Source organism: Lagenorhynchus albirostris, chromosome 11 (assembly GCF_949774975.1).
Source record: "Lagenorhynchus albirostris chromosome 11, mLagAlb1.1, whole genome shotgun sequence".
Lineage (NCBI taxonomy): Eukaryota > Metazoa > Chordata > Mammalia > Artiodactyla > Delphinidae > Lagenorhynchus > Lagenorhynchus albirostris.
The window spans coordinates 79173113-79185795 of record NC_083105.1 but is presented as its reverse complement, the minus strand read 5'-3'; the positions used below and the strand labels follow the sequence as shown (position 1 = coordinate 79185795).

The window sequence follows — 12683 nt, the reverse complement described above, 5'->3', positions numbered from 1 at the left end:
GGGCAGGTGGTATGGTATTGCAGGCCAGGACAAAACACGTAGACAGGGGTGGCATTACCTCAGAATGATGTTACTGCTTGTATTTTGCTTAATGGTCATGATCTTCCCTATATTGTGCCTGTTAGACATCTTGCAGCTTGTCCTATTCTGAGTGAAGGGAATCTGTTTGCGGACTGGGTGACAATGGTGGCCTCACTGAGAAATGAGTTTGATTACAGCGAAATGCCATTGTCAACCTCTGAGGGTCCATGAAGAATTGACTTGATAAGCTCCTGGTTCCAAAGCTTGCCCACCTGTTGGACTGTCTGTATCGCATTTGTGGTATTTGGTTGCAGCTGCACTTCTACCTACCTGTCCTCGGGGATATAGCAGAAGAAGTATGGGCCAAGATTATAGAGGTCGTACAGGGTATGTAAGGGTGGAGTGTTTGACCACGCCATTCAAGATGACTGTCCTCTTGCTCTGTATATCCCCTGTTCAGCCAGTACCTGCTTCACTCACATGACTATCCAATCTCTTAATTATAGGGCTTAATTAGTAACTGCCTATGTGCTTGCTTCCTGCCCCAGCTGCTGGTCTCTCTGGTGATTTATGAGCCAAACTGACCGTTAATTCCCCCTATAAATGGTAGCCTCCTCCTCCCCCCGGTAGCAAAGACTGCTGCCATGTCCTGCTTGCTGCCTGCCACAAACAGTGAGGTGTTGCTCCAGGACCTTGCTTCAGGTGTGTAAGATCCCTTGTCCAATAAGTCACTGATGTCTCTGTTGCTGTCTCTAGGCTCTTTCTTCAGACTTGAGGCTGGCAACTACAAGCCTTGCAGGCCTGTGGGGTGCAGCCCAACATATGATTTTAATCTTCAATTTACTGCGGCTTGTCTTGTGGCCTAGCATGTGATCTATCCTGGAGAATAGAACTTTTGCTTTTAAAAGACTTGCCTGATTAGATAGGTTGAACCCACCCAGGATAATCTCCCTTTGAATTATAGTCAACTGATTAGGGACCCTAATTTCATCTGCCAAATTCCTTTTGCCATATTGTTGTATAATCATGAAGGTGATATCCAATTGTATTTACAGGTCCGTACAATGCTCAAAGGAAATTACACTGGTGTTTACCCCAGGGGGCAGGAATTGTGGGATCCATCTTAGAATTCTGTCTACCACAGACTGCTCCCTGGCCACCTTACACTCCTTATACCACTGAACCAGCAGGTGAAAAAGGTTAATCTACTGGTGTTATGATCTCAGTTACTGCAGGAAATTGTTTGACTTTTTAATGGAAGCAAGGAGGATTTTTTCTGGAACCCAGGAGATTTTCTGAGGTTCCCTTCAATACTTCCATGCCAACAGTAAAGATCAATGGAAAGCTACAGGAACTGGAAAAAGGCAGGACAATTGAGTTTTCAGACCATTCAGAAGGGAAGGATTGAATCATTCTACCAGTAAAGAATCTGGATGGAGCTGTGGGTTCTGGCTGTGGGCAAGGAAAACAGGGAATAAGTGGGTGAAGTTGGAAGCTATAGACGTCAACTCTGACCTTGTGAATAACTACAGAAACGAGGACTGGTAGCTTTGCATATTTTCTGTTATATGTATGTGTTTATTCTAACTTCTCCTTCCCATTTTAATTTTATATAACACTAGGTGGAGGTCAACTTTACAATGTAGTCTTTAGTGAGACCTAAGACTGAAATTGAGGCCTAATTAATATAGGCAGCAATGGATTCAATGACCTTTGGGGCTTTGTGTTTTACCTGGGGGAAGGGCAAGAACTTCACTTATCAGAGGGTTAGCTGTTTCTTGCTAAAATGTAGTTTCTTTGCTGGGCAGGCATTGAAATGTGTGTAGAATGGTGCATATGAAAGCTGAGAAGTCAAAGGGGTCGACTGAGCTGCTTATGAACTTATTGCTTCCCAGCTCCAAATTCATTCTCCAATTGCACACCCAGAGTGCTCAGTCCTTTGACTACCTTGTAGCCCCAGCCCAGGAGCCTTGGTGTTCACCTTGCTGCTGTCTTAAGAGGCACACCGCGTGCTTCTGGCTTCATGCTGTAGCAACCCACAGCCCTCACCATGCACACTCCCAAGCATGACCAGGCCTGACTTTCCTGCCCCCTGCAGGGATGTTCCTGAGACCTTTCCAAGGTGGGCAATGTCCGCTCTGGCTTGGTACCTGCAGAAACATCCCAGCTTCCTCAGCAACCTGCTTACATGCCTTGGCTTGCCTGTGCCCTAGGTGATTGTTTCCTGTTTATCAGATGACCCTAACCCAGCAAACTTTCTCACCAGCCAGTGGTTGTCTGCAACCGCACCTTCTCCAAAATTCAATTAACCATCAAGTTAAGAAAAAGGGAATTCGGTTGGAGCCAAACTGAGTATTATAACGTGGGAAGCAGATTCTCAGAAAGCACTGAGAACTCTTCCACCTGTTAGAAGTTGAAGGCATAGACTTATCCATTTTTTTTTCTTTAATTGATTCTATTTTTTACATAAAAAGTTCAGTAAAAATTGGATAAAGTAAAGTGATTTTTTCTTTTCTCGGTACACGGGCCTCTCACTGTTGTGGCCTCTCCCGTTGCGGAGCACAGGCTCTGGATGCGCAGGCTCAGCGGCCATGGCTCACGGGCACAGCCACTCCACAGCACGTGGGATCCTCCCGGACCGGGGCATGAACCTGCGTCCCCTGCATCGGCAGGTGGACTCTCAACCACTGCGCCACCAGGGAAGCCCAAATAAAGTGATTTTAAGCAGTAAATCAATCTTATCAACATAGCACAAGGCTGGCCAAAACCACAAGGCAGCCTGCTCTGGAATATTTACATGATAACACATTAAACCTTGCAGGAGAACTTAAACCATCCTTACAAAGTCTTCTGTGATCCTAGCACGCAGAGGTTTAAAAGCAAAACAAAAGCCAAAAACCAGGAAAGACAAATTATTTTCAATATAGTCACATATACATTAAAATATAATACCGATCGTCAGGGTAAGGGGTCGTGGGTGGGGATGTGCATGAGTCTGTGCGCTGACAGCACTGCCAAGGAGGAGACCCAGCCTTAAGAGTGGGGTCAGGCCTGGCCGAGGTCTCAGAAGGTAAGGTCTCAAGGGCCTAAACCCTTGCCTCAGATGGGTCTACCAACAGCTCACAACCAGGGACCACTTGTTGTAGATGGAGCTCATTTTTGTGAGCTCATTCTGCAGGTTTGAATTCCCCAGGGTGATGTGTCATCAGTAGCACAGCCCTGACAGTGGGGTGGGGAGAGAGGGCCCACGGGATTTCTTCTCCCCAGAGTCTCTCCTACCAGCTTGCCCATCCTCCCATCCTGGCCCTGAAGGTCACTCTAATTCAGTGTCCCATTTGGGTTTGTAAACAGCCCCAAACTTCTGCATGTACTTCTTAATGTACTCCTTGGTTTTGTGTCTCACATTCTCATTGCACTCCAGGTCCTCAGGGTTCTTACAGTACTTCAGCTCCTTATTCATAACACCGTGAGTCAGCTTGCGAGCTAGGTGTTTGAAATCTTCAGTTGTGGTAATTCTTCCTACTTTGCAGTCAGGTTTCCAGTAAGGGTTCAGGCACTGGACAATGAACTGGGACATCTCTTTTCTGAATACTTCTTTGCTTTCCTTAGCCAGCTCACTGGAGGCATCTGCTTTTGCTGTCTTAGGCTTTTCTGAGGTCTTCATGGGATTTTCATCATATGTTGGGGTTCTCAGGTCCATCTCAGCTTCATGCTCAAGGCTGGCATCATCTCCTGGGCTTTCTCAAGTAGGAGGATCCCACTGAGTCTGCCTTGTGATCACATGGTAGTAGTAAATCTTCCCTTCTGGGTCTCGGGCTGTCTTCCAGTTGGGAGGTAAGACAATGGTTTTTGGTTTGGGAGGAGATGGGGGTGGTAAATCCAAGAGGTTATTTTTCACAACTATTTCAGGTGGCTGTAAGGGCTGAGGCTGCCCTGGTGCAACTATTGTAGTCACAACTGTGGCTGGCTGTACCACCACTCCTTGTAGGTGAGCTGTGAAAATCTGTTGTCCCTGGATGTACTGAAGACTTGGCTGGGCATAACTCTGTACAATTGGTGGAGTTGTCTGTAAATAGGGTGACGTCACACCATAGTTGGAGCACCCTGTCCTTGATAATATAAGGTTGCTTGAGACTGTGCAGGAGAGTACTGCTGCTGTACACTCACAGACTGTTGGTTTGAATCCCAAACACCATAATTCTTCCCTGGGCTGGGCCTGGGCCTGGGGCTGGCACTGGCAGGACGGTGACACTGGAGTCTTGGTGTACCACACCATCACTTTGGGCCACATACTGTGAACTGGAAACTTCCACAGGGGCTGCCACATGTGGCACCACTGGCACAGGTGGAGGCGCAGCAAGAGGTTCTGTAGAATGTCCCACCAAGGGCTGAGAATAATCATAAGGAGAAGGAGAACACACAGGATCCATGCTGGGTGTGGGGAGGAACACCTTTCGAGCATTAGGATTGCTGGGATCCACATAAGCCTGGATGGGGTAACCTGGTGGGTAGTCAGCAAAGGGGTGACGAGGGGCATGGTAGCCAAGAGTGTCATAGGGCAGTGGAGACGTCATTCCCAGGTTCTGCATCTGCTGCTGGTTTTTTTTGAGCCTCCCGCTGAGCTACCTCCTGCTCAAACAACTTTCAGCGCTCCTCTGTAGAAAGTTGATTGAGATCTTTAATTCGTACTTTCTTTTTAGAAGTTGGTGTATCATATCTGCCACCTGGCCTTTTTGTTCCCCGCACATAGGCAGAAGAAGGTGGTGAGAGGGAGCCCCTTCGTTTCCTTTTCTCTTTATTTTGAGTTTGTTTGTCTGGGTCTCTTTCTCTTGACCTGTTAGGAGTCTTTGGGGGCAACTGTTTGATCTCTGAAGCCAACAGCATCCCTTCCTCATTCAGTTATTGTGCTCTCCTTTTCAGTTTACCTTTTCTTTGGAATTCGATATACCTCCTTAAGTCTTTCCAACTGTCCAGGAGCTTGGTGGCCAAATCACTTATATCTACTGTTTTATGTGGCTATTCCTGGCTCCTCTCACTCTCCACATCAGATACACCCTCCTCTTCATCTTGAGATGGTGTTTCCTCAGCAATAGGTTTGTCTAGTTTTGTGCCATTGCTCTCTTTAGGCTCTATTTCAGTGTCAGCCTCTGGTTCAGATGTGGGTAGCTTAATGGCCTCCACAGCAATTTCACTATCAACTTTAGATTCAGGCAGCTGTTGTGTGAGTAGCTGTTGTGACTGTGACTCTTCCTCTTCTTCTAGAGGGACGTTTTCTAACTGGTCAAGGTCCTTTTTGCCATCCTTGCCTTCTAGCTCGCTGGTAGCATCAGAGATCACACTGTCCATGCCATTTTCACTTATAATTTTAAGTCTGCGAAACATTAGCTCCTTGGGGGTGTCTGTGTCAGCTTCTATGCTCAGCTTGGTGGAAGGATCAGGTGTGTTGAGCGGTGTGTAAGCACGTGATGTATTCTCGCTAGAATACCCATCTCCTTCGCTCAGCTGAGAGACAGCAGTCTTGGTTTGAGACCAACGTTAAATAATAGGAAGTAATTTGCTTTCCTCCAACATATTTTTAGTAGGAAATATGTTGTAAATGGGTAAAAAATTTACAACAAAATGGGTAAAAATTTACAAAAATGGGTAAAAATGGGTAAATGTTCCAAAGTCTTTATAATCTCTTCCTGAAGCTTCTGGTTACTTTCCTGGCCATCACATAGTTCTGCCATCCAGATCCACAACAAAGGCAGCCCATGACGTTCCAGAAAGGACTTCAGGCAAGACTGTGAATGTGTGTTCTGTATGAGCTTGAGACAGGTAAGTTTCTGTTCCAAAGTTTCAATTCTAACCATTAGCCAGGATAAGCTGAGCACCTGGTTTTTATCAGAGAGACACTCATCATTCTCCAACAGAGCTTCTAGCTCTCCATCCACCAAATCCTTCTTCCTAGATCGTTCTTTCTTCATTTTCCCTCCTGCTGCTCTGATGCTGACTCTGTTCTCTCCTCCCAGGTAACCCCGGCAATTAGCTGACCCACAGAAACATTTCTGTCCTTCCTTCCCATATCTTTGGAACTGATAGTCAAATGTTAACTCTGAGCCTGAAGGAACCAGTTTGGTGGTAAAAATCCCAACTCTCAGTTGTCCATTCACAGTCTATTTTTGAGTCTCACAGTTTGGTTCACAGCTGTGATTCATGAACCAGGAGCAATTTCCTTTCTGAGTGGCATCTATTATCTCATCATTCTTCAGGGCTATGAAATAGTAGGGGATGTTTTTGTTTCAATGCATACTCCTTTACCTGGGCTTTAAACTCTTTATGATCAAGTACCTCTCCACAATATTCCAGGACAAAGGTGTTCGAAGGAAGGTCTTTAGCAGCTCTCAAGCCCCAGCCTTTCTTTTCTGTGAATATGACTTCCACATCTGCATGCTGTTTTCTTTGAAACCGTCTATTGGAACAATAATTCCCATTTGGACAACGAAAAGAACATTCGATCATGAGGAGACGATTAAGACAATCTTCCCCACATGCTATTTCACCTTGAGCTCTTTCATCTTTAGAAAGAGGTGTACACTCACACTGCATTCGCTTAATATCCTGATGGGATTTATTCTTCTTTCTTTCTGTTAAATAAACATTTTCTTCAATCAGATCAAAGTAACAAGGCATCTTCCCTTGTTTGGCACATTCTTTCTACCGCTCTGGGTCCCTGAAGTCCTCCATGACACACAAAGGCCCAACCAATGCTGAGCCTAGAGGCACTGCTGTCTCTCCCTGCTCTACCTCCACTCTAACTTTCTTTCTGTCTTGAAGCTCACCATCACTTTCAGAATCACTCTCCAATTCCTGTCTCCTTTTTTAGAGAGGCCTTCTATCTTTCATATCATTTTTTTCTAAGTTTTTCGAAAGATCTTTCTCTTCATTCACAGCTAAAGAGTCCTTAATGGAATTGCTGCTTATTTCAGGTGCTTGCACTGACCCCTTGTCCTTCTGAAGGGACAGAAAAAAATTATTGGACTGGCCTGAAAAGTGAGATCCTCCACGTTGATCCCAATTCTCCTCCTCTTCACGGTCATCTGTTAAGGAATCTGGTACCTGCCCTTGAATTCGATCATACACAACCCCAGTTCCAGGTGGTCTACCTGCTGACCTTGGATCCCAGTAGCCATTGCCTTGCCAGTAATTACATGTCCCACTATACTGTTCTGCACTTTGCTGATACTTGTGTCCACCACAGGCTCCATAGCTGCTGTCAGGTTGCTGATATGTGGTAGTAGGCTTTTCTTGTTGAGAGAAGTCCCACCCTAGATTTCTGAGCTCTTCTGATGATGAACAGAAACCATCCACTCGGGAGATCTTACAAGAAGAAAAATTTGACTCTGTTTTACCCAGTCTACTATCTGGCCTGTTAGGGAAAGTGGTCTGTTGCCAAGACTTACTTGAGACATCTTCAAAATCATCAGAAGAATAAACTGGCAGCTCTTCTTGCTGCCTAGAAGTTATTTTGGCTTTCACTGTTTCCTCAGAATTTGGATGACCTAGAGGGTCAGATTTTATGTCTGTATGACTTGTACTATCAACCCCATCACTCTGAGGATGAGCAATTTCAGACAGGTAATCACCTGTTTTTGTCTGGGCTGTATAAAAGAGATTTCTGAATTTTTCTCTGTTGCTTTATGAAAGAAGAACTTCTCAGTTTGAGGACAGGCTTTACTTGCTATACTCTCAAATTTTTCCTCATATGAATGCCTCCTTGGCTCCAATCGCTCATCTTCCCAGTGGTCAGAATAGTGTCTGTAACTTTGACTGCTCCGAGAAGAACAAGGACTTATTTCTTCCATGGGCAAAGTAGAATTCTTTGGCACAACCACAACAGACTGAAGACGGTTTCTTGGAATACTGCTATCATCAGAATCTGTATCTTCTGAATCTCTTTCATCACTTGAACTTTCGGAAGAACCAGAATAATCTTCATGGACAGTGGATACAATCTCTGAGGCATGACCACTATTGTCACATTTTAAGGTATATGTTACACCATCACTGTCCTCCATGATTAAATTCAAATCACAAGAAGAAAATACAACTTCGGAGTCATCAGAAGTATGTGTATGTCCTCTTCTACCTTCTTCATCTAAAGAGATTTCTGGTCTTCCTCTTCTATCAGGCAGTATGGAATTCTCTTCTTCTTGAGCCTCTTGCACACATTTCCCAGATAGTCCATTATTATGCCTGTTTTCCCAGGAAGAAAATCCTCTTCCTGAATCAGGAAGGCCACTAGCTACTTCTATTATTTCTTTCTCTGCATGCTTTAAAAACTCTGAGCTTTTACTCTTCAGCACAGCATCCAAAACTGGAGATGTATTCTCTCCACATTGCAAGAGAGTTAAACTGTCTACTTTTGTCCCTGGTGGAAGACTCTGAAGAGATGAAGCAATACATGAGCTCCCTGTAGGTGGATATAAATCATCAAAATGATTAACAGAAGCTGAACTAGTACTACCAACACTCTGCTTATATTCTCCACATGCAAATTTTGAGTGCTGATCTGTCAGACTTCCATTATCACATATAACTGTTTTTGATTTCAAATGCACATTCATAAAGCTATTTGAAGAAATCTTGAAGAAACGAGACCTTCTCCGCCTTCGTGCTCTCTCTGATCTAAAGCAAGGAGATATGTAACGAGTATCTCTTTCAAGTTTTGAGTAGCTAAAATATTTATCATCTCTCTCTGTTTTAGATCGCGAAGATTTGAAGAGCTCTGCTTAATGTGTAATGCAGATGCACACTGGACATTAGGGAGGGAGAAGGCCCAAACAGAATTCTGTGTTTAACTTTTTTTGTCCTGCCTTTAAATTTTATTCCATCAGAGGTATGAATGCCAGAGGGGGATCCTCTTCCAAGCTTGCCTTTCCTTGGGTACTCTCCCTCTGCCCTAGGGTACTGTTAAGAGTTCTCAACACACAGTCATCTCTCAGCATGAGCAAGGAATTGGTTCTAAGGCTCCCCCTGCACCCCCAGTCCCCTGCGATTGCTGAAGTCTCTTATATAAAATGGAGTAGTACAGTCTGCCCTCAGTACCCCGGGGCTCCACATTGGAGGATTCTGCATCCGAGGATTCAATCTACTGCAATTCAATTTATGGTTGGTTGAATCCGGGGTGCAGAACCCGTGGATACAGAGGGGTAATTGTATTTATTTCACTCTATTATAGCTTAACAATTCTGGTTAAATTTACCGTGTTCTGTCTCCTGGTTGGACCTAGATTGGTAGAGGTGTGATGACTTGCTTGAGTTTGGGACAAAGAAGTGAGCATAAGTAGCACTTTCTCCCCTCTCTTTGGGAATAAGCTGCTCACAGAAAGCATGCATTGGGCCCCATTTCTCCATAAGTCTTACAAGGGCAGGCGGCAAAATAGTCTGCATCCAGTGCTGTCTGCAGCTGGATGCGTATGTCTGTATCATTATGGGGCTCAGTGTAAGGAAGCCCTCTTTTACACAGATATAAGGCTGAAATTAGAGAATGAGTGTTATTAGTAATAAAGATAATACATCATGTTCCACATACCTCTTGTCTACTTATGAATTACTTTAGAACCTGGGTGGGGAAGAGGTTAACATGCTTCACTTAAGGGAAGAAGCTTACTACTATTTCTTTTGACAAGTTGAGTGCGAATTGGTTTTATCACTTTCTAGGCTTGTTCTATTCATAATTAACATATATTGAAACTTACATTAATATAAGCAAACGATCCTGCAATATTTGCTGTCAGAAAATAGATAAGGGACAACCTTCAAATCCAACTTTTGTGTAGTTGGGCCTTCAGCTATAAGCAGATTTTATTTATTTTTCTAAGTCTCTTATGCTTTTCATGGTGAATTGAATATCTTTATTATAAAAAAAAAGCTTCTCTGTAAAACTAAACATTTTAAAGAACTTATACAACATACATAAGGGTCCCAAAATGCTCACTTTTCATAAAAATGACATCTATTTCCATAGACGAGTTCACCAACATCCTGACAGCTGATGGAAAAGTGACACATAGGCTTTAGTGTCTAGATCACAGATTCTGTCACCTAGGAAGCTTTCAAGTACAGCAAGTAATAGAAAAACCCAACTGAGAATGGCTTACATAGAGTGAACCAATTAACTTCCTTTGAAACTACAGAGATACGTGTTGCTAGGTGTGAGACTAGAAGCTCACATAATGTGACTTAGAACCTAGTTTCTTTCAGTTTTTAACTGGCACTTCCCTGGTGTTGACTGTTTTTGGACAAACTTACTCCCTCCCCCCACCCCCCAGTTCATAATCCTAAACTGACTTTGAGGAGCTCTAAGAATTACATGAATCCTTTTTGTGAAACAAAGAGAATCTATATCATATATTCAGCAAAAGTGTCTAAGAGTCACTCATTGGACCAACTTAGGTAATCGTGCCAATTCCAAAATATTCAGAGATGGCACATTCAGATTGGCTCTGAATCAGGGCCTTTCTCTGGGGCAGGTGAGGCCCATTTTCCATGTAAATCACAACGGTGAGAATGGAGGGACTGGGTAGGTACTGAAAAGAAATTCAGGCTATTACTCCAAGAAGGAAGAAAAATAGATACTGGGCAGCCATGTAACAGGTATTCATTATAGGTACTTCCAGAGTCTATTTCCTATTTACTCAAAGAAATTTAAGACTTTAGGTAACCCCAAAATTCACATATTTTCTGCATGTTACCTAACACATTTTTAGAAAATAAAAAGGTAAAATAATGTGAAATGATTTAATTTCTATAAGTGATCTTATAATCAAAGAGACCTTGCTACAAAAGTGAAACTTTATCTAGAGGATTTTATATTCATTAAAGTGTTCACATTCAAGAGCAAATTCTCATTCTGATGATTCATGAAGTCACTTGTGATATTCCTTCTTTAGTGTGGTGTTTATATAAAAACATGAGTTTCTAAAATTGCCATGGCAAAAACACATATTGAAGCTTGATAGACTTCTTTTCACAATGCATGGTTTCCATCATTGTCTGGGATCACACTGTACCTTATGTTCATTCTCTGGTACAGAGCTCCAGCAGCTTTTGTTTTTTTTCTTTTGCTCTTGCCCCGCATCTTAATCTTCAAGCATTCTCCTATAGTCATGTTCTGGTTTTCCCTTTGTCAGCCTCCTCCACTTCCACTCCCTCCTAGACTCCTAGTACATTTTTCAAGCTAAAGTTCTTTACCTTTATCTGCTGAAATCCAAGAGCCTGTAGTGAAATGAAGACTTGCAGTTTTCCCCACCTGCTTATTTGCTTGCAATCTGTCTTCAGCCGCTACAATTTGAATCTGCCTCAAGTTATCAGTGGCATTAATCTTCATCCTACCAAAATATTTACATGGTCGATAACCCCTTTTTCTTTGATCCTCTTATCTGATTGGTCTTCCTCTGTCACTCCTAAGACATAGCCATGTCTTTCTGTTCTAGTAATTTCTCTCACTGCTCTTTTATGCATCAAATAAGCAGGTTAAGTAAGGCTCTGAAAGTACTCATCTTTCTGGTCTCAATCTTTCAACTTCCTCTTCCATTTCTTGTTCCATTACCACATTGACTATTCACTGCTCAAGACATGTCATCTGTGCTTTTTTCCAAGGTTCCCTTGGAAATATCTTCCTTCAAGGCTCAGCTTAAATATTTTCCCTCCATGAACCCTGCTCTAGTTTCCTCCAAAGTTGAACTACCTCCAACTCCGTTAACCAGGTCCATGCTCTATCACCAGCTCTTTACCGAATATTTGCGAAAGCTCTCTAGCTAGTATCCCTGCTTCTTGCCTGTCTTCTACTTGATTCTCCATACTACCACTAGAACTGTCTCCCATACAATCTTAACCCCACATCATGGCCTATAAGATCTGGCTCCTGCTAATGTCTATTGGCCCAGGAACTGTGCTAAGAACTTTACTTGAATTAATCCATTTAATCCTATGAGCTACATACTTTTTTAAATTTTTACATCTTTATTGGAGTATAATGGCTTTACAATGTTGCTTTAGTTTCTGCTGTATAACAAAGTGAATCAGCTATATGTATACATATATCCCCATATCCCTTCCCACTTGAGCCTCCCTTCCCTCCCTATCCCACCCCTCTAGGTGGTCACAAAGCACCGAGCTGATCTCCCTGTGCTATGCGGCTCCTTCCCACTAGTTATCTATTTTACGTTTGGTAGTGTATATATGTCCATGCCACTCTCTCACTTTGTCACAGTTTACCCTTCCCCCTCCCCATATCCTCAAGTCAATTCTCTAGTAGGTCTGTGTCTTTATTCCCGTCTTACCCCTAGGTTCTTCATGACATTTTTTCCCCCTAGGTTCCATATATATGTGTTAGCATACGGTATTTGTCTTTCTCTTTCTGACTTACTTCACTCTGTATGACAGACTCTAGGTCTATCCACCTCAATACAAATAACTCAATTTCGTTTCTTTTTATGGCTGAGTAATATTCCATTGTATATATGTGCCACATCTTCTTTATCCATTCATCCGATGATGGACACTTAGGTTGCTTTCATGTCCTGGCTATTGTAAATAGAGCTGCAATGAACGTTTTGGTAAATGACTCTTTTTGAATTATGGTTTTCTCAGGGTATATGCCCAGTAGTGGGATTGCTC

General features: G+C 43.1%; 1 pseudogene; it reads right to left on the bottom strand.

The window, feature by feature from the left end:
• Positions 1 to 3198: 3198 nt before the first annotated feature.
• Positions 3199 to 11391, bottom strand: LOC132529999 (histone-lysine N-methyltransferase SETD2-like; annotated as a pseudogene).
• Between the last annotated feature and the right edge of the window lie 1292 nt (positions 11392 to 12683).